The sequence below is a fragment of the Rhinolophus ferrumequinum genome, chromosome 18 (assembly GCF_004115265.2).
Source record: "Rhinolophus ferrumequinum isolate MPI-CBG mRhiFer1 chromosome 18, mRhiFer1_v1.p, whole genome shotgun sequence".
Classification (NCBI taxonomy): domain Eukaryota; kingdom Metazoa; phylum Chordata; class Mammalia; order Chiroptera; family Rhinolophidae; genus Rhinolophus; species Rhinolophus ferrumequinum.
In genome coordinates this window covers 48,201,724-48,213,868 of record NC_046301.1, presented here as the reverse complement: position 1 = coordinate 48,213,868, position 12,145 = coordinate 48,201,724, and the positions used below count along the sequence as shown (strand labels likewise).

Genomic DNA, 12,145 nt, shown 5'->3' with positions numbered 1-12,145 from the left:
GCCAGCAGGAATGAAATAGAATTATGAGGTTAAACCCCATGCACAAATATTGCAAAATTACCTCAACACCCACAGGTGTAAGGAGATGGGTGGAGAGAATGAGGCCGCCCCCGGATTGCAAAGAAATGAGTGTGGGAATGGAGGCTTAGCAACCTCCCAACTGTTTCTTCTCACCCTGCTTGAAGCATCCACAGATATGATAGCTCTCCAATCCTCTCTGAAGCATTAACTCATTATCAGTTTCTTTCCAAATCTTGTAACTAATAGGGTTTCATAGATCTGTCCTTCCTGACGCCTTGAAGCTTCAATTTACTCCCATGAAAACTTACTCTTAATTGCCTATGATCGTACATTTATAAAGTCTTTTTTGTTTTTCCAAATATGTTCCCCTCTAATTGAAAAAAAAAAAAGCTGTTATTCCTTTTGTAAGCAGTTACCCATGGAAGGTATTTTCTTTCTCATTTTACAGAAATAAAACTGAGGACAGGAGGTAGGATCAAGGTTCCATTTCTACCTCCAAGAGTCATCCCTCCCCCAAAAAAATATTCTTCCTGTGTCAATATTAAAGAAAGAATCCAGCTGACAGATTGGGTGTGTCGTGTAGTATCTACAATTTAGCTAAAACCCCAGATACAAGGCACGGCGAAAACGCCTTGATGGGAAACATTTCAGGCACCTACAGAAGGCACAAAGAGGAGCAGGAAAGACAAAGGCTAATCCACACACTCCGGCTGACGTCTTCTGAGACATCCACATGTTCATCACACTGACCTGGGACAGAATGCTCCCTTTCCCACCCCTGCCCTATAGCACATGGCTCTCAGTCTCCCCATCTCCTCATGGGCCCCCCATTTACCTTGCTAACCAAACCATAAATTGAGTCTTCACTCATGGTTCTTCACTCCCCTTCATTCCTCAAGTCAAATTCATCAGCAGGTCCCATCCACTTGCCTCCAAGACATATCCCGAATCCCGTCAGCTCCCCCCTCACGCTGCACAGCCCCGCTCATTGCTCACTCTGGACTAAGGCAGTTGCCTCTCCCAGGTCGGTCACTCCCAATTCCCAATCTGCTTTCTGTTGTGAGTCAGTGGGGTCTTTCTGAAACATCAGTCAGCATTTCCACTGTTGTAGGACTAAAAGCCACACCCCGCAGGGCTGTCCCATCTCCCCGACCTCATCCTCTCCCTTCTCCCCTTTGCCTCTACGCTCCAGACTCACTGGCTTCCTCACCCTTCCTGGTCTCTGCCGAGCTCATTCTACCTTTTCACCTGCTGTTCCCTCTTCCTAGAATGCTGTTCCCCTCATCTGCAATGGGCCAGCTCCCTCTCATCCCTCAGGACTGTAGTCAGACGCAGGCACTCCCCATCAAGTCCTCCAATGATGTCTTCTTCTACAGGGGGCTGGTCTTTCTCTGGGACTGGTACTTACGTGTGGGCTTAAATAGCATCTGTCTCCCCCACAGGATTCTAATGCCACACGCAAGGATGAGGATTGTGATCTGTCTTGTTTGTCATTCTGTCCCTGACACCTTAGATATTTCATGAATGAATGAATGAATGGTCTTAGGAATGGGTCTACCCAGGAAAACATCATCAGGCACCTTGCAAACGGCTGCCTGGGGTCCAGGACTTCCCCTAAGTGGGAAAGAGATGAAAGCGTGGTGGGAAGGAAGATGTATTCCAGAGCCAGGTCTGACCTCAGCACACAATCAACAAGCTGTGTGGTCCCTAACCAGTTACTCAACCCTCTGAGTCTGTTTTGTCCTGTACAATGTGGGATAACGCTACCATCATGGTGGGTCAGGGGGCTGACCTGTGAAAAGGCAGCACCCTGAGCACAGTACCCGGCCATGGAAAGTGCTTGGTCCACACTGGCTCTTGTGTTGATATTGCATCCAGTGGGCAGAGCCTAGTGGCCATGGAGAGAGGGGACAGCTGCTCTAACGACACCATCAAGTGTGCTCTGCAGAGCCCTTGACATCAGTTCCACTGGAGCCCCAGCTGTCCTCTGTGTACACAGCAGGAACAAACAAATCTCCGGCCAACAGGCACTTCCCAGGCTGGTGTCCCTCCCTGGCACCTGCTGGGGCTTGTGACCAGATGTGCCGTTCCTTCTCTCTGTTTGCCCAACCACAGCACAAAGTACATGGCAAAGCATGTGGGGTTGTCTCCCCCTAGAAGCAGCTGGGTTCTATGAACAGAAGGTGCCAAAAAAAGACAATGCAAATACCAGAAAATAAATGGCATTAAGCCTGAGGCCACAGAAAGCCTTATTGTTAATGCAACAAGAATAGAACTTTCCAGAAGCACCAGGTACCACTTGTATCCACCATTTTCCTAAATCCAAACTGAAGCCACACCTGAAATGAAGGCTGACCCCCCAACACCAAGCCTGGACCAGCCTGAGTTGTCATGGCAACCAGAAGGCCCTGGAGGTACTCTTGATTAATACAGGCTGGTCCAGGAACTACGGAGAAGGAGCAGGGAGGGAGTGACCACACGGAAGTCAGTGGACCTTCTATGACCACCCCCCTCATGTGGACAGGGACACTCACACAGCTGTGCTTCCCCACCCACTGTGAAACAAGTGTTAATAGCTGGTAAAAGCTGCTTCATCTCGGGTAAAATTAGTAAAATATACAGCACTTAGCAAAAAAGTAGACGGAAAACATCCTCTAAAACTTTGCAGGCTCATCATACAGATTAGAAAGACATGATGCTGTCAGGGAGAAGATGGGAACTCAAAAATGCCCATGAGGTCCTTCATCCAGGAAATAAAAAAAGGCCAGGAAGGGGCTAGCATGTAGCCCTACAAGCTTTCAACTTCTTCACTGGTGTTGGAGGATGTCTTTTTCACCGTCTGGGAGAAAAATTTTAAAACTAAAAATGGTGAGGTAGCTTTATTCCCGAGTGCATATAGCCACTAAAAGTTGTGTTCGTAAAGCTCTATAGTAGCTCCAAACAGGAAATAACCCAAAGGTCCATCAACAAGAAAGTGGAAAAATAAATTGTGGTTCACCCACATAATGGAATGCTATACAGCAATGAAAAAAGAACGTGCTAGAGGCAATAACGTGGCTGGATCTCACAGACAGACACAACGCGGGACACACTGCGTAATTCCATTGATACGAAGTTCAAAAACAGGCGAAATGAATCTATGGTGATGAGAGTCAGAGTCTATTGGCCTTGGGGCTGAGGGTTGTTGGCTGGAGTGGAACACAAGGGAGCCAGCTGATAGGATCGCCACGTAAAGTACAGGACACCCTGTTGCATGGATATACTTACACCAAAAGGCTATTCACTGTTTATCTGAAATTCAAATGTAACCAGTGTTATATTTTTCTTTTCTTTTCTTTTCTTTCCTTTTTTTTTTTTTTAGCTTAACGTGGCAACCCACGAGGGAAATGGAAAATCCTTGACTCTTGACCGAAGTGATGGTGGGGACACAGTATATATACCTGTGTAATTTGAGCGTTTTCCTGCATGTTTGTTACATCACAGCAAATATTTTTAAAGCTGAAATACTCATATTAAATTCATTAAAAGGGATTAGCTATGCCCTTCCTCCCTACACCCAAGTTTAGAGTTAAGAAAAGGGGACATAGGCCAGATGTCCCCACCTAACACCAGTCCTAGAGGAACCGGGAAATCTATTCCCTCGTGTTGAAGATGAGACTGAAGCACAGAGAGACGCAGTGGCTCACCCAAGATCCCACAGCCCGGAGCGGAGCAGACAGGTCAGGGATCTGGACCCAGGTTCTTGGAGGCCCAAGGCCTCTCTGCCGTCCAACCCAGAGTCTGGCAGGGAGCATTTTTCTTGCCAAACTCACTTCTCCCGAAACATAGACAGTCTGCGGTAGGCAGGATTTTATCCCCCATGAACTGGCACTTGAGTGTGTTACATTACATGGCAAGGGGACTATGCCACTGGAATTAGGTTACACATTTTAAAACAGAGAGGTTATGCTGGATTTTCCCAGCTGGTTTTTGAGGTGAAAAAGCCACAAGCCAAGGAATGCTGGCATTCTAGACGCTGAGACCACCTCCAGCTGACGGTCAGCAAGAAAACAGGACCCCAGTCCTAAAACAACATGAAACAATTCTGCCAACAGCCTGAGTGAACAAGAACACGGATTCTCCCCAGAGCCTCCAGAGAAGCACACACCCCACTGACACCTGATTGCAGCCCAGCCAAGACAATCAGACCTCCAACCTATGAAACCGAGGGGATAATAAATGACTGCTGGTGTGAAACCATTTGTTTTATGGTAATTTGGTATGACAGCAATAGAAAAACAAATACACAATCACATACATGTAGAATAACTTTTTTACAAGCATGGAATTTGTGAGATTATATATGTATATAAACATATAAGTATATGTATATAGATATATATATATATATACACATAAAAGTCTTCAACGCTTTTTGCACAGAATAATATATCTTAGGCAATATTCCACACCAGTTCCTCTAGTATTTTGTAATGACTTTGTAGAATTTATCTAGTCTGGACAGCTGGGTCTTTTTTTTTTTTTTTAATTTATTGGGGTGACAATTGTTAGTAAAATTACATAGATTTCAGGTGTACAATTCTGTATCACATCATCTATAAATCCCATTGTGTGTTCATCACCCACAGTCAGTTCTCCTTCCATCACCATATATTTGATGCCCCTTACCCTCATCTCCCACCCCCCACCCCCCAGCTGGGTCTTTTTTATTTGGGGCTATTCCCCAAAATGTTGCATCTACCATATTATACATAGATTTCTGTGAAATGCTGCAAGTATTTCTATAGAATGAATTCCTAGATATAGCATTGCTGTTTCAAAGAGTGTGCACATTTTAAAATTTGGCAGATCCTGCTCCCAGAATCGAGGCCACACCCTGGTGAACACACAGCGGCCATGGACTAAACTCCCAGGTCCTCTTGAATTGGCGTGGCCTTGTGACTCATTCTCACCCATGGCTATGAGTGGAAATGTCGAATGTCACTCCCAGGTCAGAGTTTCAAGGGGAAGGTGTGTCCTCAAGACAGTTCCTCTCTCCTGTGATGGCTGGACACGGAAGACACTAAGGGCCGAGCGTGTGGTAGAGCCACGAAATTGTGAGAGGCTGGGTCCTTGAGGAGAGCCACCTGCCGGCCAGGAATACCCTCCCAGGGCTATCAGGGATCAGAAACACACTTCTGTTGTGCTTAACCTTTCATCCAATCGGGGGCCTATTTGTTACAGCAGCCTTCCTGTCTTAGCTCGGGCTGCCATAACAAAATACCACAGGCTGAGTAGCTTTGACTACAGACGTTTAACTACTCACAGTTCTAGAAGCTGGAAGTCTAGAAGCAGGGTGCCAATATGGTCAGTTCCTGGTGAGACACTCTTCCTAGCTTGCAGACAGCCGCCTTCTAACTATGTTGTCACATGGAGGAAAAAGAGAGAGACTAAGGTCTCTGGTGTTTCTTCTTCTCAGGGCACTAATCCCATCACGAGGGACCTAACCTCATGATCTCATCTAACCCTGATGGCTTCCCATCTCCAAACACCATCGTATTGGTGGTTTGGGCTTCACCATACGAACATGGGGACATGATTCAGTCCATAGCAATCCTCTATACACAACTTGATGGAAGCAACACTGGTTTCATTTAATGAATGTTTTTCTTGTGTTTTGAAAGCTTAGCATTCAAGGGGAACATACACAGGAGCCGAGTCCTGTTGAGAACACCAAACTGTTTGTTAGAAAGAGCTAAAAGATAGTATTTCCCCATGAAATCATTTTCCTCTCACCTCCTCTCTCTTGTTCTCTCTCGGCCTTTATTCTCTTTCTTCCCCTTGTTGTTGACCTTCTCCTGGGCCGTTTCATTCCTTCCTGTCTTGTTCTGTGTGCTAAGATCTCAGTCAACAAAACATCTTAATCTAGCCCTGGACAAAACAAGGGTTGCTAAGACCCCGGGAAATGGTATCCTTTCCTGAATTCTAGGCTGAAGGGTGTGAAATTCAGCAGACTGCGGATTCGAACAGCCATGGTAAAGATAATGTAAATGTCATTTTTAACCAGCCTTCAAATGCATTCATCACCTTCCGGATGATGTTTTATTTGGCTGATAGTAAAAGTGATTTCCGGGCCCTGAACAAACAATCTCCAGAGCAGGTAACCAGGTCTAGGGCGAGTGTTAAGGCTCCGCCTAGAAGTAAAAGCTTATAACAGGGAGCAATAAAAGCTAAAAATCAATAAGTGGGACCACATCAAACTAAAATGCTTCTGTACAGCAAAGGGAACCATCAGCAAAGTGAAAAGGCAACCTACAGGATGGGAGAAAATACTTGCAAATCATGTATCAGACAAGGGGTTAGTATCCAAGATATATAAAGAACACATACAACTCAATTGCAAAAAATAAAATAAATAAATAGGAAAAAATAAAATAAAAACAAACCATCAGAGGAACTGAATGGACTTTTTTCCAAAGATATCCAAATGGCCAACAGGTACATGAAAAGGTGCTCAACATCACTAACCATCAGGGAAATGCAAATATAAACCACAATGAGCTATCACCTCACACCTGCTGGAATGGGTATTATCAAAAAGATAAGAGATTATGAGTGCTGGTGAGGATGTGGAAAAAGTGACATTGTGCATTGTTGGTGGGAGTATAAATTGATAATAACATGGAAACAACCCAAATGTACACTGATGGATGAATGGATAAACAAAACGTGTATCCACATATGGAATATCATTTGGCCTTAAAAAGGAAGGAAAGTCTGACACCTGCTACATCGATGAACCTTGAGGACATGATGCTGAGCGAAATAAGCCAGACACAAAAGGACAAATACCGTGTGATCCCACTTACATGAAATCCTTAAAGGAGTCAAACTCATAGAAACATAAAGTAGATGGGGGGTGCCAGGGGCTGAGCAAGGAGGACAATGGGGAGTGAGTGTTTAACAGGGACAGTTTCAGTTCTACGAGATGACAGAGCTCTGGAGATGGATGGTGACGGCTGCACAACAGTGTGAATGTACTTAATGCACTGAAAAATGGTGAAAAGGGTCAAGTTTATGCTATGTATATTTTAACAATATGAAAAAATGTGTAAAAAAACAAACCTCTGTTAAGAAACATCCACCCATCTTCTTTTTTAAGTGTGTTTTCCAGGACCCATCAGCTCTAAGTCAAGTAGTTGTTTCAATCTAGTTGTGGAGGGCGCATCCTCACAGTGGCCCATGTGGGGATCGAACCAGCAACCTTGTTGTTAAGAGCACCGCGCTCTAACCAACTGAGCCAACCGGCGGCCCCATACTCCCATCTCTTTGAAGGTACTTAAATATTCACCGTAGCACGCATTTCAGCTTCCTTGCCTCACCGCATCAGACACCCACTTACTGAGGGCACCAAGAAGTAGATACAGCATATAGATACAGACACATACAATCCACCTTTCATGGGAGTTCAGACCACAGCCCGAAGCAGCCCCATCTCAGACAGTGTGGACTCACCCCAAACCCCACCTTGGCACAGAGAAGCTAAGTACAAGGTGAAATGAAAAATAAAGCCAGGGCCAGCAAGATCTCTCATTGCTTAGGGCAAGTTTCAGAACTGCCCCATATCCGTGAGCACAGAACTAAATAAAACGGCAGGCAGATGGCAGAGGCTGAGACCGGCACGCCAGCATAGCCCTGAGTCCGGCTGCAAAGATCCATCCCCTGGTGACAAGAAACCATGTCACAGCTGGTCTTGCTTTTCACTGTTTTCTCCCTCACTGACCGATCACAGCACAGTGAGACACCAGGATAAACAGATGGCCTGGGGTCTCTGGATGGCTTTTACAGGAGGTCCCAGGACACTGACCAGGATTCAAGAAGGACAGAGGCTGGGAGACCCCTGGAGAGCACGTGTTTGGGCAGGATCCATGGGAGCCACTGAATCTCAAGCTGAATTCTTTCTCCCAACTTCAGCTCACAGCTCCATTATCCTCCCCATCATTCACTCATCCATTCATTCATTCATTTATCCAGCAGTATTTAATGAGTACCTACTGTGTGCCAGGCACTGTTTTAGACATGGTTTAGATCAAGACAAAGATCCCTGCCTTCATAGAGCAGACATTCTAGTAGGGAGATGGACAAGAAACAAGATAAACAGTTAAAATATGCAGAATGTCACATGGAGAAAAGAAAACAGGAGAGGGGAAGATGAAAGGGCAAGTGGACTGTCATTTTGAGAAGGTGGCCAGAAAAAGCCCTACTGAGAAAGGAACACTGGAGTAAAGACCTGCAGGAGGTAAGGGAGGAACTATGAGGGTGTCTGGGGGAAGAGCTTTCCAAGCAGAGGGAACAGCCCATGCAAAAGCCCTGGGGCAGGAGCACGCTTGGTGTGTTCAAGGAACAGCAAGGAGGCCTGTGTGGCTGGAGCAGAGTAAAAGAGGGGATAAATAGGAAGAGGTGATGACAGGGAGGTGATGGGGACAGCAGGGCCTTGTGGGCCTGGGGGAGGATTTTGGCTTTTGCTCTGAGTGAGGTGGGAGCTATGGAAGGTTCTAAGCAGAGCAGGGATGTGACCCGACACAGGTGTTCACAGGCACCCTCTGGTGGTCAAACTTGCAAGACACCCAAAATGCAACGGAATTGCTCCCCCCAACCATTGTGGAGTTCCATCTCTCCCTCCTTCACCCCATATTCTACTCATCATAAGGGCTGCTGACCTTATCTAGCACTTCCTCTCCCACTTGGCCTGGTTCAGGCCCTCATTCGCTCCGATGGACTGTAACCTTTCATCCTTCCCTGAGTCTGTCCTCCCTCCAATCGTCCTAGACTATCAGATCACCCATTGGCCAACCCTAAAGGACTCCCCACTCCAATCCTGAACACACCCCTGACTTCCACACTTCTTTGCCTCCATCCTGAATGCCTTTCCAGCTCCCCATCCCAAAATCCAACTCAAAAGATGTTTCTGCTATGAATCATTCAAGAGAATTCTGCCAGTGTCTACACCTTCCGCTGCCCACACATGCACATGGCTCCCTGCCTCCAGCACCTGCTGCTCCCTGCATGGGGCTCATTCCGGCAGGTGGCAGGAGCAAACGACAAGCCAGAGACGCTGGGGAGTTAATACCCTTGGACGATCCCTCAGCCAATAACTGATGAGAGTTAATGGAGAACCGCTCCCAACTTAGCAGGCAGCTTGTTTGGGCTCAGATCCTGCCATCTCCTGCTGTGTGACCTTGAGCAAGTCACTTTACCTCTCTGGGCTGCAGTTTCCTCATCTGTAAAATGGGGATGATAAGAGCGTGTACTTCATTGAGTTGCTGTGAGGATGAAATGATTTCATTCTATGTAACATGGTGGGATCAGTGTCCCACGCATGGTAAGCCCTAAATTCATGTTTGCCGCTGTTATGACTATGACTCCCATTATGATTCCATTCTCTGCTGAATCCCCAAGCCTAGTACAGGGCCTGTCTGACAGGAAGGATAAATACTTGTTAAAAGGTAGATCAACGATTCCTCTTGTCTAGGCTGGGCAATATTGCAGCCGGACCAATGTTCCAGACACTCAGCACCATTTATCATTCCCTCTTTTCTCTCTCTCTTAAACTCACTTGATTCCATCAGCAATGGAAGATTAAAGGAAAAATGACAGACTGCCAGGAAAAAAATTTAACTTCTCCCGGGGGAGAGTGTTCCTCTAATATTATCTTAAATGAAACCATTGCACACCCGCTCACTCTGACGTCCTCAGCAGGTGTGGGTAAGTAGTTTTGCCTACATCTTTGAATGTGTTTTCCCCTCAATACATATTTTCGACTTCTCAGTATTTAGTACTGGTAGGAGTTTCAGTATCTCCCTCATTCATTCTGCCCCTTCAGCCAGTCAGTGGCTGTGTGTGGTATCAACATTTTAATATATTAAGACATTAATTCATTATGATGATAATTGTCAGTGCTGACATGCTTTGTTCATTCAACAAATATTGATTGAATACGGAATGTGTGCCACTGTGATTAAATTATCGCATATCTTGGGATCTGAAAACTCTCATGACATGGTCTAGAAACTGCCTCCCCTTGGGGCTGCAAGTTTTAGGGATGGTTTTTGCTGGCGAGAAATAACTGGATACCAAAAGTGAGAACCACTTTAGAAAAAAGTGAGTAGCCCTGGCATCCAGTCCTGAAAAATGTTTGGCAACTAAGAACGCCGACACTTGTTCTCAGTCACTAAGAATTAACGTGTGAATTAAGTCTGTAATAAATATTGTTCTGTTACTCATAACTGACCTGCATGATTTAGAGGAAGGGTGGGTGGGACATATGGAAGAAGGAAAGGAAGGAAATGTGAACTACAGAAGAAATCAGAAGTGAAAGAAGCCAGACACAAAGGCCACCCATTGTACAGTTCCATGTATGAAACATGGAGAATAGGGAATCCGTGGAGACAGAAAGCAGATAGGTTGTTGCCAGGGGCTGGGGGAGGGGGAATGAGGAGTGACTGCTTATGGGGAGGGGCCTCCTTTTGGGATTATGGAAATGTTCTGGAACTAAACAGTGGTGGCGGTTACATAACTTTGTGAAAACACTAAGTGCCATTGAATTGTTCACTTTAAAATGGTTAAAATAATGAACTTTACATTGTGTGTATTTTACAATTAAAGAAGGAAAGAAAAATTGGACATACACACTCACTCTGGAGAGTAATTTAAAAGTAGCCAATAGATCACAGGTCTAAAATCCTTTTCCTTTCTTTCAAAACTCAGTGTAATTGTATTCAGTGACATTTAGTGGTGTATTTTTTTAAAAGAAGAAACAAACAGAAAAGAATTTAAAAAGTCAATGAATTTTAAAAGAAAAACTTCGCTTATCAAAAAAAACTAGTCAAGATTTAGTGAGCTCCTACTATACGCCCAGCTTTATGCATCCCCTGGCCAGGCCTCCCAGGAACCCCACCACAGGGGAGTCATGGTTGGACTGGTTGTCAGCCAGGAACACAAGGGCCCAGTGACACCCCACCTTCACCCCCTTCCAGGTTCTTCTCAGACTCTGACCAGCACGCAGCTGGCCCAGGATAGTATTCAGATACAGATTCTAACTGAGCAGGGCTGGGTGGCACCTCAGACTTCGTTCCCAGAAGCTCCCCGCTGGCCCAAGGCCTGCACTTGGAGGGGAAGGCCTGGGAATTCTGATGAGTGGCCCTCTCCGCTTGGCTAAGTCAGCCTTGCCTCCTCCGTCACACACGCTTGGCCTTGCCGGAGGTGGTAGGAGATGCCAAGAGCCCTTGTCTGTCTGTCACTGTGAAGACAGCAGGGTTGAAAGATCCTGGAATAGAATCTCCCTCACTTGCCCTCTGCCACCAAGGGCCCTCTGGTCCTGTATGTTAACATTTCAAAAAGAATAAAATAAATAAGTCACACCCCATGCCGAGCATCTGACGGCCCAGAGCTGCACATGGCATTACTTTACAGGTCATTTGCCTAGTAATTTGTTCAATGTCAAACCCACCCTTTACCTCCTGAACATTGGTCCTGATCTTCTGCTTACTTTAGGGGGTGATGGGTAGCATTGAATTAAACCCATCTTAACTAGAGGGACAATGGCATTTGCCCCCTAGAGTGACATCTGTATGCGTCTCTGCAAATTCCTGTATTGTGAAGGAAAACAGAATATCCACAGAAAAAACTCAGCTGCTAAGATGTATGGAGTTGGGAACCTTCCTGCAGCCTGGGCTTAGGGCGTTGGTGGGACTAGAGGCCACTTGGGAAGTGAGGGGCCAGCATCAGTCACAGACACTGAGACCTCCACTCCGTACCAACCCCACAAGCGACCTAAGGCTGTCCCCGAAAGAGTGCGCGTGGGAAATGACAAGGCTGCCCTGAAGTCGTGGACTTTGAACAGAAAACTCAGACCCAGCTGGATACCTAGCGGAGACCGCCACCCACGCCACCCCAAAGCATATTCGCTGGGAGGGAGGGGTACAGGTATGAGCTTCCCTCTTGTGGGTTCAGCAACAGAGAAGGCAGCACCGGGAAGATGCTCTGTCCTCCTGTTTACATTCTATTCTGATTCCCTGTCCCTGCTCAGCCTCTCAGGACCCCCCAAAGCAGGCCCCCTGGAGAGGACAGGGGAGCCCAGGCAGAA

The 12,145-nt window shown here is 46.1% G+C and overlaps 1 protein-coding gene across 11 annotated transcripts in view; it reads right to left on the bottom strand.

Annotated features, from left to right (window-relative positions):
• CACNA1A (calcium voltage-gated channel subunit alpha1 A) overlaps window positions 1-12,145 on the bottom strand; it is a 285,808-nt gene that overhangs the window by 272,232 nt on the left and 1,431 nt on the right. The gene's annotated exons all lie outside the window — the stretch shown is intronic.